Here is a 13,393-nt window from a genome sequence, read left to right on the forward strand (position 1 = left end):
CCCGGCATGATTTATTCCACACCTACGGTTTGAAACTCACTTTGGGACAAAAGGCTGAGAGACTTGTGATGGAGAATCTTAAAGAATTGATGATGATAAAAGATGTGAGAGCTAGGAAACATTAGGGCATAAGGACACAAGCCAAACCTAGGCAGAAAATGGGATATTAAAGGGTCAGTCCACCCAAATAGGTGAGATTTTCTGCCACCACCTCAATACAGTGCGTTAAACTAGTACATTATAAAACTTTAAAGCATAACCTCTGGAGATGATACCTCACTGATAAACCACAGAGCCAGAAATAGAATGATAGTAAATTATCTTTAATATGTACTACATCTTGGATGAATGCAGTGCATGTGTGTAATTCACATTCTCTACTTATCAGTTTAACTCAAAGTGAAATAAAAACCAAGAAGTGAATCCCTTTAGGCTTTGGGGGCTTTAGAAAAAAAGAATTGTAGTTAATTGACTCCATAGCAAAAGGCTACTTTTCACAGTGAAAAAGATTAAATGAATGCCTCCCTAAATAAACACAGCAATCACACACTTGACTGAAAATAAGTACAAATACTTTTTGCTCATTGACAACACAAACCAGCCGGTGTTTTTCCGTTATAAATCATTACGTGTCTGCACCAATCCTCATTATGCAATACAGGCTGTAACCATAGCTTACACTAATTAATACAGATGCCCATAAAAAAAGAGGAAGGTGAGAGCAGCATGAAGAGTAAGAGTACCCTGTGATCCCTGTGATGATTTAGTATTGATTTGCCATTTGACACAGATGCAGTAATTGAAACTAATGGAGGCCCCTCAAGGGAACATGAAAGAAAAGAAGAAAGGGAAGGTGAAGGGTAGGAGAACACAGCTTTGGTGGCTGGAAAGCAGAGAAGAAAGTTGGAGTACGTACAGTGCCCTTTTATGATGGTCTGGTGGAGTTTGCTGTGTTTTCACCTGTTGCAGTTAATTGAAGAAACAGAGCTCCTGGCAGTAACATTGTCAAGAAATACCTTTTTCTGTTTGGGAACTAAGGTGATACTGGTCTGTAAAATGTAGCATTTGTCTTTTAAATTTAATGTAGAATCAGTCTAGGTATAAAAAAGGCAGTTTTTCTAAAGTGATAAGCAGTCTCAGTCAAAGTGTCTGATCTGCCAAACTCATTATATTTTTCTAATATTTTTCCACTTATTTACCTCATTCTACACTGGCACAGTGAGCTGTGGAGTCCTCATCAGAATAACAATAACATTGGTCATTTCATCAAACACTTAATAGCTAAGATAAATAAGATCAAGTGCCTTATTAGCACACTGATGAAAGCCACTGTTGATGAAATTTGTTCATTACTCAAATTGCCTGCTGTGAAAAAAGTTCTATTACTGAGACCCCTAGAGGGCTTTGTCACTTGAAGGCAAACCTATGTAGATTTACGGTACTTGCTGAAACACCTGATGCTGCCGTTCTTCTTGGAAGAGAAGGAGGAGGAGCCAGAAACGTGTAGGGGGAAATGCAATGCTACCAAGCCGACCAATTACAGTTGATATGGTCTGCGTTGCCGCAAAATGTAGTAACATTTCTAGGGAGGTGAATATTAGGCGACGGCATCGGCTACTGTGTATGCTACATTGGTATGCCATACCTACAGCGTTGATTCCACACAGAAGTATAAACTGGCTGTCAGGAGGCAGCAAAGCCACATTAAGTAACAATTATAAAAGCTTTCTGAAGAAGTAGAAGTAGTAGAAGTGTTACAAAGACATTCTCAGTGACTGTTATTTACTGCTGGGCTAACTGTTACGTATACTACTCAATGCTCTTGTACCCTATTCAGACCAACATGATGACATGGGTTAATAAGGGGTCTATCTGTAAGGGCTAAACCACATCAGCTGACCCTCCTCCTGACCAGGGTTTAATGGACTCCTGTCGCTGCCAGGGGAGAGAAAGAGAGAGAGAGAACATGTGGGCAATCAAGGATGCGAGCATGCAGATGGACAAAAAGAGAGGAGAAAATGAAATTTATCTGATGAATTATTCACTGGAAGTCAGTGAAGTTCTCAGGTTTATCATCAAGTGTTTGAAACTACACTGCAGACTGGAGTCTCAGCTGAGAGAGTGAGAAACAGGGTGAGAGCCGTCTCATGATTGGGTCCATCCCAGGTCGAACACTTATTGAGTACTCTGCTGTCTGAAAGTGGTATTACTTGTGGATGCGCGTTTCATATCTGTCTTACACTTCCTACAGGGACTGAATATTGATCTTTCACTGGACAGATTTTTTTATTCCTAGAATGAGGGACCAAACTTCTTTGACAACTGGTCTATACTTTTGAGAAACCAGTTTCTTTATTACTGCACTAATTCATTGTTACAGTACTTTCAGTCCAACTCTTGTTTGTAATATTATTTACTTAAGTGTATTCACTATGATTACATTTGTTGTCTTTTATCCAATATTGATCTCAGTGTCACAGCTGTTTCCAGTAAACACTTCAGGTCAAATCCCATCTTTATCCTTTACTGGAAGTGTGTCTATCTCACTGTATAGCTGTATAACGCGTACACATAATGATGCCACAAGGGTCATGTAGGCCAATTTGGAGGGCATTGACAAAACAACCTATTTTGGCCTTAAAGGTATAAGGGAAAAGAAAAGAAAGGTGTTTTTCCCTTGACTACACTGGGAAGTGGCTATAATTCACCTTCATCTTTCTTAATGAAAATATGCAACTCTGACACCCAGGGAATGTCCTGAAAAAAAGATTAGGACACAAAGTTTGTTTTATGCACAACACAGTATGAAAAATGTGTTTTCTGTCTGTTGGTTGATTGGGGGAGGGTGGAGGTTAAACAGTCCGAGTTAAAAGTCCAAGTCCATTTTTCATTCACAGTTTGTCCCTGGTTGTGATAAATAGAAGGGGGTTACTGCATATTACATAATAACATAGCCCTGTCTCAACAAGGCCTTGCAGCTGTTTTGCTGTTTTTGCTGGAGACTGAAAAGAAGAAAAACTTTTGGTCATAAATGGATAGTAAACATGAACGTCTTTGACTTTTTTTTTAAGTTTTGTTGTTAAATAGCACAATGAAGGAAGATAAGCTTTAAAACAAATAGACTTAACCTTAACCAAGTGTGACCAATAGCTGGTTCACTGTCATACATTCAGTATGTGCGGGTGAAAATTAAGATGTCAGGAGAAAAACAGTAGAAAAAGATATCTGGATTCTGTAGAACTTATTCCTGGTGAAGGCTATAAAACTATATCAGGACAAGAGAAGAGGGATGAGTGAAGTATACTGAATATAGAGTCACTCTTTATGGACCAACTGAACTGAGCTCAGCAGGAAGGACACCACTTGAGTCAAACCACAGCAAATCTCCTCTGAAAATGAGCCTTTTCGGTGAACCTGAAATAACACAAACCTAGATACAATGTGAATGACATCTTTATCCTTGGATTACCCTGAGAGCCAGTACACATGCACATTCAAATGATCTTCGGTGAACAACACAAAGCCATATTAATAATTCATAACCTCTCCTTTTGAATTTGTGATTTATAATGACATGGTTTTTCATCAATTTGAAAATTTATATTTTTGTTCTATTGAATAAGCATTAGCTAGAAACAGGATCTGTATTAAAGGGGGTTGTTTGCTCCAGTTGTATCATAAATCTGCAGCTAGAAGCCTGCAATCAGCCTTAGAATAGCTTAGAAATGCATCTTTTAGCTCTCTCTATGTAACATCCCAGAACTGATCATATACAATTGTGTCTCTCTGTAGTCATAAACATGGCTCTGAGAAAGGATGCGCTGTGATGCACTGAATGAGCTTCTACAGTCCCATGGTCCACCCACGCACTAATTTTGTCTGATTACACTTCTTCTTAACACTGTGTGGGAGTGTACATACTGTGATTGATTGACATTCATTTTCTTGTTAGTTTTGCTTCACCTGCAGGACAACTGACATCATATCAATTGTTATTATACTGCATGCACTGGCTAAAAGGGATGAACAGGAAAGCCTCACATTATACAAACTCATCGTTCAGGGTCATGAAACTATACAATTTACTGTAAAAGCTGTTTAAAACCAAAAGGGTTACCTCTATGCACTACATGTATGCAACACAAACACTGTCATGTTGGTAATGGGGCACATGTCTGCAGATTGAAAATATCAGTGTTTTCTCCTTTTTTGCACTGAACATAATATCCTGACTAACCTTTAACCACTTCCATTTATCATGATTCACTTATCTTGGTTGTTTGATGGGAATGCATTCTGCTGTTGTATAGTTTCTGGCAGACAGTTACTTTGATTGAAAAGAGGAACATGTAGTAGTATGAAGACATACGCAGTCAGGGATTTCTAGGTCAGGCAGAATGGTTGGACACATACAATAATGGTGTGAGGAATGGAGAGAGGCAGAATTGGAAGGGTTGAAAACATGCAAAATAAACATACTTGTGGAAAACATCGAGATCTGGCAAAAAATATATCCAACGCTATGAATATTTGTGCTGACCAGCAGGCAGACCCTGGAGATGACTGACCTCCTCACATTGTTTTTTTATGCAGTGTAGCAGTTTGTGGCAGTATCATTTTTCCATGTACTTTTAAAAAAGGACTTCTGTGCTCTGATGATAAAGACATAAAAAAAAAAAAATCTATCTTTAAAGCTTTTAATGAAGGCTGATAAAATGTCCAAGAGACAGCACACAGGACCTAGTAGAACACAGACTGGCCTGAAAAGGTATTGTAAAGACACCAGGTAAATTCTGACAAGAAAACTGATGATGATTAATTCTCTTTGGACCCTGCTGTGATATTTTTAGCTGGGTCAGCCATGTAACAAAGGCTTAATTGAGTTTCGTGTTTTAATACAGCCTCAGAATTATCAGCATGCCCCATCAGTGGCATCATGTTGATGAGTAAATATTCATCTAATGAACCATCCATCCTGCTAGACAGGTGCCATAATCTCACAAACAACACTAAATCAAGAACAAAAATGTTGTCACAACTCTTGATAAAAAAATCTTCAACCCTTACTTGGGATACAAAATGAGGGAGAAGAAAAATTGAGAAAGAATAACACAGCGTGGTTTTGGCTGGGGGGGTGGGGGTTTGTTGTAGACTGGTGGTGAATACACAGCAACAAAAAGGCACACTGACAATAGACCAACATCTCACTTACAATCAAAGCTTTTCTATGTGGAAGACTAAAAGGATTCCTTCAATAAGGCATCAGTTTACACTAAGTGAGCCAGCAGAGGCTACTGACTGGTGCCCACTGTAAAAAACAGAGCACTCCATTTTTAGTTTTGAGCTAGAAAAACAGCTAAAAGCATCTTTCTCAAAACAAAATGTACAAGACCTACTTCCTGCTTCTTCTTCAATACTCAATTCAAAACACATTCCTCATCATTTTCTTCGATCGCCTTCTGAGGAAAAAGTGTTTACGTACTGTGATTTTCTTACACCGCAAGCTGTGACAGTGAAAGACATGAGGGATGAGAAATCAATAGCGCAAGAGAGCACTGGTTATCAACAGGTATTGATGCAGTAATGGCTTTTCTTGGCTTATGGCCCTCTGGCTGCCTTATTAGTCCCCTTCTATTTCATTTTCATTGCCAGGGATTTTGTGCTCAAAATAGATTCTCTGCTCACTAAACCAAGCAATCCGACCAATTCTCTTCATTCCAGACAGGTGATGTTGAAAAGCAGTTCTGCTGTGCGCCCAGTGTTTCAATGACTGGACGGATATTCCTATGGGACTATACAGATCAGTTTTGATTAGTTATGAGTAATAGCCACTGTCCAGCTGTTATCTAGGGGCAGAACATATTTCTCAGAAAAATGTCAACCTATGTTTTTGCTTTCAGCTTACTGTTGACATCATGAATGAATAATTGTTGCTGCAGTCTAAAAAAAAAACAAAAAAAAAAAACACACACACTTCTTGCATTTACAATTGATCATTACCGGATATCAACAAACCCTGTTGTAAATTGCGGGCTGATTGCAAAGTCAGTTATGCATTTTAATTTGTGTAAACCTCTGTAGAGACAAAGGCTGTGTATTGGCAGGGTGGGACTTTTATCATCTTAGAAAAATGTGTTGATGTTCATAGTGAAGGATATCCACAATAAAGACAGTGATTTGTTCCTGTTAAAGAGATTAAAACATTTAAATGACATTATTTTTTCTGGTGCAGAACAATAGCAGTGTTGAAGTAAAAGACATTATGTTCTTCTTTCATAAATTAAACAAAAGATTTAGTATTAGGGAAGAGGTTTAATACAACTTTCTCTGAGAAAGACGAATACAGAGATTTTAGAAAGCAGAGAAGGTGGAAAGGAGGAAAGTTTTGTTCTTGTTGTACCTTTGGGTGCAACTGATACATGTGGGAGTAAGATATCAATCTTTTGTCAATCTATAGAAGAACTTAGCTTTGTAATATTGGGAAATTGCAGGGACTTAAGAATGGATCTTACAGCAACAGTATAGACGCAATCTGTCACAAGCTGTGTTTTGGAAGTTTTTGCTGACGCAACTGGCAGCCTCAGCAATAAATTTTAATTGGTTTCATGTTTCATGAGTATACATTAGGGAAGATTAACACCTAACATTTAAAAACAACAAAAGCACAACTGTTTCTCCAAACCATAGCTCTAAAGTCAAGTCTAATCAATGTGACATTAATCCTGAATTGGTTCTTGAAAAAAAAAAAAAAACAGGGAGAAGCAATCATGAGAGTGATAGGGTGATGTTTCCTCGGTTCAGTCAAATATGATTGAAAACACAGAGACAATTTACCAAAAAAAAGAAGACTTTTTAAAAAATAAAAATGTATTAATTTACTATGTTTTTAATAGGCTATGTATGTATACTGTATACTGTAATGACAAAGAGTTGGTCATGCCACTGCGATCAGGTAGAATTAAGAACTAATGCAACAGCTACACCAAATGTGCAGACCGCGTACTTATTGTATGGTTGAGTCTCACCTGCTTTCATTAATTCAACAGGCAGCTGAATCCAGAAAAGACTTAGATTAAACTAGTCTACACTACCTGCCCAGCATTGAAGGTTCAGAACATATTTGGCTCAGAAAGCTGAAGTTGATGGAAGCAAATACAGAGATTAAGAGTGAACACTGGACTAACATTTGTTCATAAGCATTACTCCAAATGTTGCTCTGCCAACCTGCGGCTGCTGGATGTGTAACGCTAACACATTTGTCACGACAACTTTATGGTGGTTGTGTTTTTTTGTTATAGTCTGCCCCCTAGTGGCATAAATTAAGCAAAGTTGCTTCAATTATCCCTATAAGCAAAATTCAGTTGCAGCCAGGTAGAAAACAGGCGACATTAGAGAGCTCATATAAAATAACTTTTTGCTCGTGACAATCTCCTTAGTCTTCTCTTGGCTCAATTATATCAGACATAAGGTGTTTTCTGAGACAATAAAACATAAGACATTAGATGCAGTTTCATTCACAGCTGAAGTACATCAATATGAGATCACCGCACACAAATCAAAGAGAGCAAGAGAAGTGAAGGAAAATTAAGTGCGCTGACTGCCTGGCAGTTTGATGAGCCTATTCAGAAGATAAATGACCCTGCAAATACAGACAACTTGAATCTTCCGGTCCTATGAAAGAGGTGGTTGTGAATTAAAATCCTTTTGCTGAGGTGATTGGAACAATTTTGTGTATAATTACGCGTAGTCAGAGTAGACAGTCAAAAGCATGGCTGTCAAAAATTTAAAATCAAACTAGTCTATACTATTCAGTCAACTTTCACTTGCCTACAGAGATATTCTGTACTGTCACAGTGCCTCATCTTTAATTCAGCAGATAATCCCTGTATATCATAGTGTATTACACTTTATCATTGTGGAGAAATTTCTGACATTCATTCATAGAGCTCGAAACTATCTCACCTCTTTTCTTTTATTCAAATCTTGTCACTAAAGGACACAATACAATATCTACTTAACCTCAGATATCCCATATATATGTGCTTGTCTTGGCAGAAGTGGCTTCATATACTATGCACCTTTTTAACAAGATGAACTGAGAACTGCCCTCAAGCTAGATTCTTTTTTCCTCTTGGAATTTTAAAGCTTTACTATCTGAAGTGTGGATTTTTTATGACTCTTGTAATTAGTTTTTAATATTTTTGTGTTGTCTTTGGACGAGCAATCACAGTTGAAGTTAGAAGTTAGAAGCAGATTCTCTGTTTTGGTTTGTTTTAGTTTCAACTTTTGTGTACTATGTTTCCCTTATACGCTTTCAAAAATTCTAAAAGAAACACCAATGGCATTCTGTTTTCCTATCAACATGAGTACTATCATTCCGCAGAGATGTACACTGCAGCCCTCACAAACATCAGATCTCTGTTCAGGACACTGGAGATGACCCCCAGTTTGAGATACATGGTGATCTAAGAGGAAGAGAATGTAATGGTAAAGATTAGTTCCCACAAGCTTTGACTTAGCCTCCGAACTTGCTTGATCCCAGGGGCTTTCTGTATGAGTGGGGCTGAGACGGTACACAAGCCACTAAGAGGGGAAGACATGCAAATTAGTGGGCAGGCAAACAAACAAACACACATACACACACACACATACACACACACATACACACACACACACACACACAAACAAACACAGTCTATATGTGTGTCCTCTGAGGGGCATGCAAAAAGCAAACACGTACCAATGAAAACTGAAAAGTTAAGAGAGAAAAAGAATGTATTTGCAGAGGAAATACCAGTGTAGCAACTGCATGCTGCACAATCTTTATGAAATAAATTTAACTTTTAGGGGTTGATGGACTGATGGCAGCTGCAGGGAGGTCATTTGCTAGCAAAGTAAAACTTCAATGACAAACCAGGTTTTAAGCTGTGACTGAGGGCAGTACATTAAGGCCAGCGGACAATGCACTGATGAAGACCACTGGAGGAGAAGAGCATGAGGGTGCTTAGGCAGTCATCATGCCCAGGAGATTAGAGTGAATCACACTGCCATAAATTCACAACAAGAGAGGCCTTTCCATTTATTAAATTCTGCAACTCCACCTGCTGCCTACCAACCTGACATATCCTGCCTCTGATTTGAGCATGAAGCGGTGCTATTTCTGGAGTTTAAAACATAGCTTGTGCTCTGCACATTTAATAATTCACATCAGATTAACTGAAAAAGTGGGCAGAATGAAACAGAAAATGAGCCTGCATCACTCTTTTCTTTTAGGGGATCAGACATTAATAGAACAAAGGGCATAGAATGGTTCCCTCTCAGGTTCAGATTAAATCAAAGTTTCCACTTCTATTTCTTTGCCCATTGGTTCTACAACCGAAACTATTGTCAGGGTCATTCCCCCTAAACTTGCCAATTCATCCAAGCTCATGACACAGTGCTGTCATGCTCTCATTGTTGCAGGAATATAAATTATATATTAACCTTTCAAATGGGAGCAATGGCACTGGTCTTTGTAGAGAGGCTCTGTTATAAGAGGTTTGATCTATGATTTACAGTGAAACTTTTCCAAGTGGTGTGGGCAGGTTTTACTTGGAGAACTCACACAGAGATCAGTGTGACTGCCTACATACCCTGGTCCTGCTAAATGAAACAGAACCACTATTAAATCCTTGAGATCTGATTGGCAGCACATGAATTCAAGGCAATCAAAAGAAAAAAAAAAGAGTGATTTTGATATAAAACACTCAGAACTTGAAAAAGAAATTTCAATGCAACAAGTGAACCGACTGTAAATATTAAGTCAAACAGTGATAACCTTATTAATGCAGTTCTTGCAAAGCACTGGTTAGGATACCATCACGTCCACATACACAAACATCTTACACCTTGTACTGTGAAACCAACTTCAAACAACTGAAACGCTCAAGAAACCTGAATGCTAACTGTCATAGGTTAAAACTTACAAGTGAATTTGACTTGATGTGAGAACAGAATGATAATATGTCTCTCCAGAAACTCTCAGTCACTCTCTACAGAATTCACTGAGAACATCTTCTACCAGCATGCACACAAGGACATGTACACTAAGGTCACGAGGTAAAAGTTTACACATTTCTTAGTCCTACCTTTGAAATATCACACTTTACCTGTGAGTCTCATATTAAGTGTCTTTGAGGAATCTCATTTTCATGGAGCAAAAACCCAAAGGAATGTTCCACTGTCAAACTAAAGAGTTTTTCTTGTAATCCTAGTTCAGTGACAAATTGCCAGTGCACTCAGTGTTGTCCTTCCTGGCCTCAGTTGCTGTGCTCCTGACAGAAGCTGTCTGGTATAATACAGCGTTTGGATACAGTACTTTTGATAGACTTCGCTCTTCACTGGAGTTGAAAGCGGCAGAGAGACGAAGTGACATAGGGGCACATGGATAAAGCGACAAAACAAAGAGAGAAAAATTGTGTTAACACTGGAGAGGCCCTTCCTTTGTGGACAAAGTTGAAATCAGGGGAAGTTTTGTGCCAAGATCAAGGTTAAGACTGATAGTTCAGGGCTTCATTTTTTAAATTTTCTGGCCCCAGAGAGAGGCAAAAAAGGCACATTATGAATGGGAGGGTGCAGACATGAGCCACTGCATTGACAAGAACAGAGGAGCTGAAGATAACAGTTTAATTTATTGTAATAAGCTGAGCATACTATTGAATAAAAAAATAACACCAAGCTTGGGACTCCGGAGAATATTTTTTTCAATGTAATGCCAAATTAAAAAGAGGCAAAATATACAGATTTATACTTTTGATCAAGTAGAGGGACAATCTTCTATGTAAGGTAAAAAGGGACAAGGCAGTGTGTCGATATTCACAGTCACCAATCATGTATAATACAGATTTAAATGAGTCTGTTTTTGTTTATAATGTATACTATAATAATGTGACAATCCAAAGGGAAATGAGGTAAAAGGTAATTAGGTAAAAGGATGTTTCATGTTTGTCCAATAAGTAATTGCTATAGCCCAGAGGCTGTGGTTTGTCAGCCTGTGGCTGCACTAACATTGTTGACTCGAGCTACAAATGTTAGCAGTCTCTTTCTAACTGCTATCATCATTACCTCTCCTTAACATTATCCCTAAATGTCACAAAGGAAGTATCTGTGTTACTGACCGTTTGGCTAGCTAGCTAAGGTTGCTACATAATGTTAGCTTGTGATAGTCATGTTGAGTGTCACACACACAATGATGGCAACGAACACTGAATTCAAACTTGCTGTTTTCCTGCTGTCATGTTTTTTTGTTTTAATTATTTTTTGGGGGGGTTTCACCTTTATTTTGATAGGACAGTGGAGATGAGACAGGAAACAGGGAGAGAGAGCAGGGGAATGACACGCAGTAAAGGTCCGGCCGAACCGGATGAAGTCGATCCGGGGACCAGCTGCTCAGGGCACTTAAGCCCATGTGGTACGCGCCCCAACCATTCGGCTACGGGGGCACCCCCCCCCTGCTGTCAGGTTTTAACCAACAGTTTTTGCCATTGAACTTTCCAACTATTATATCTACGTTTCAAACTGAGCCACCCCCAGTTCCACAGGTGGGCCCCAGGCAGGCCACCAGGCTTGCAATTCACTGACGGCCTTGTGGTGATATGGTCATCGTGTGATCATGGACTTGACTATAAAACACCCAGTTTCTGAAAGCGGCTTAAATCAGTAATTCAATATACAATATGTAACAGGTAGCAGACAGGAGAGATAAGCTCCATTACTTTTGTGTTTTCTGTTGACATCAACTGGCTCCTCTAGCCCGTTCACACTCTCTCAAACAAAAACACACACGCACACACACACACACACACACACACAGAGACTTCCACATACTCTGTCATTACATAGCAACGGCATGTAATAATTTGGTATGAGTCATCACCCTCAGATACACCCCCCCACCCCCCCACGATCGACTCACAATCCCTGCCTGACTGTGCAGTGACACATTTCAACTTAATGGTATTTTTCCAGAGGTTTTCACCTCTAGCCTGATATCCACATAAAAAGATAGGTAGGAGAAATGAGGTGAAATTAAACACTAGCCAAAACAAGCAACCAGAAACATTTGCCTTAAATAATGAGATAATAAGAACGTTAAAGGTCAGACGAGGGTAAAAACACAGTTACAAAAGGGAAAAACTGCCGCAAAATTACAGATACTAATCTTAATCTAATCTTACCCTACTCTACCCAGAAGTACACAAAGAGTCTGTGCATTTACCAAAAGTGCAGGGTGATGTACGGCAAACCAATACCTCTATTGGCAGCTCCAGTTCAACTTCAGCAGAATGAAGAAAACACATTAATCCTCATCTCTACACTGAGCTCTGTTCAAGATGAGATCTATCAGCCCTTTATTTGTGAAACACACATTTTTAATTTGACTTTCTTAATTAATGTCTTCAATTGATATGGCGTCCCCCTTTCATATCCTCTGCTCTGAATGCACGCCTCTTCATCTGTTTCATCAGTGACTTCATTTCCTTTCCACTTTGTTTCTTAAGCCGCCTTGCCTCGTAGCTCTTTTCCTCTCTGGCTCAAAGCGGCCTGTCTGTTTATAGTTTGTATATATGTGTGTTTGTGTGTATGAGAAGGTCAGCAGTGACAGAGATAGTTGCTTTCTTCTGTATTGGTGCTAATTGCCGATCAGCATCATTCACACAAGTGGACTCTGAGCTGTGACAAGCTGCTAATGGGGGAAGCTCTTGTGTGCCAGAGACACTGTTGTGAAAGCCGGAGCTGAAGCGCCGGGTGCTTGTTCTGGCAAGGGACTGGGACATGTTCAGCATGAAAGCAACACACATACATTTATTGCACCTATTACAGAACAAGTGCAAAGTGTTCACATTTCTCTGTTGTAAAATGAAGGCTGATGAGTCATTAAGTGCATTTTGAATGTGAGTGTCAATTAATCAGCTCAAATAATTCAAGCATGTAACAGATAAGAACGTATTGATGTGAAGGCATAATTCAGTTATGTTTTCTCTGGCGCTGGCCAAAAATGAACAGATTATTCCTTTCTACTGATAATTATGTGAGTTTGGTTTACACTGGAATGTACTGCTTCCAGCAAATAGCCATATGCACAAGTCCAATACTGGAAAAAACTCTCACCTTCTCCAACCTACTTGCCTTTAATACGTTACCAGACCAACTGTCAGCCATACAAATGGAAACATATACAACCTTGCATACTATTACAAGCTCACTTGAGTACTGAATGACAGTTTGGGTGCTGAAACAGTGCAGGTGTTGACTGACTCAATCATATTTTCCAATTACTGTAGCTCTATGCGCTCACCACTGAGACTGCTCAGTGCCATCAACCCATGTACTCAACTCAACTGCTGCCGATACC

At 39.1% G+C, this 13,393-nt stretch overlaps 1 long non-coding RNA gene across 1 annotated transcript in view; it reads right to left on the reverse strand.

Moving 5' to 3' along the window:
- The window catches only part of LOC108896592 (uncharacterized), a 28,208-nt gene extending 17,848 nt beyond the window's left edge, over positions 1-10,360 (reverse strand). The window contains exon 1 of the long non-coding RNA XR_007813250.1: positions 10,149-10,360. This is a non-coding gene — a long non-coding RNA (uncharacterized LOC108896592). The remainder of the gene's footprint in view (positions 1-10,148) is intronic.
- Positions 10,361-13,393: the final 3,033 nt, after the last annotated feature.

This window comes from Lates calcarifer, linkage group LG5 (genome assembly GCF_001640805.2).
Source record: "Lates calcarifer isolate ASB-BC8 linkage group LG5, TLL_Latcal_v3, whole genome shotgun sequence".
Taxonomy (NCBI): Eukaryota; Metazoa; Chordata; class Actinopteri; family Centropomidae; genus Lates; species Lates calcarifer.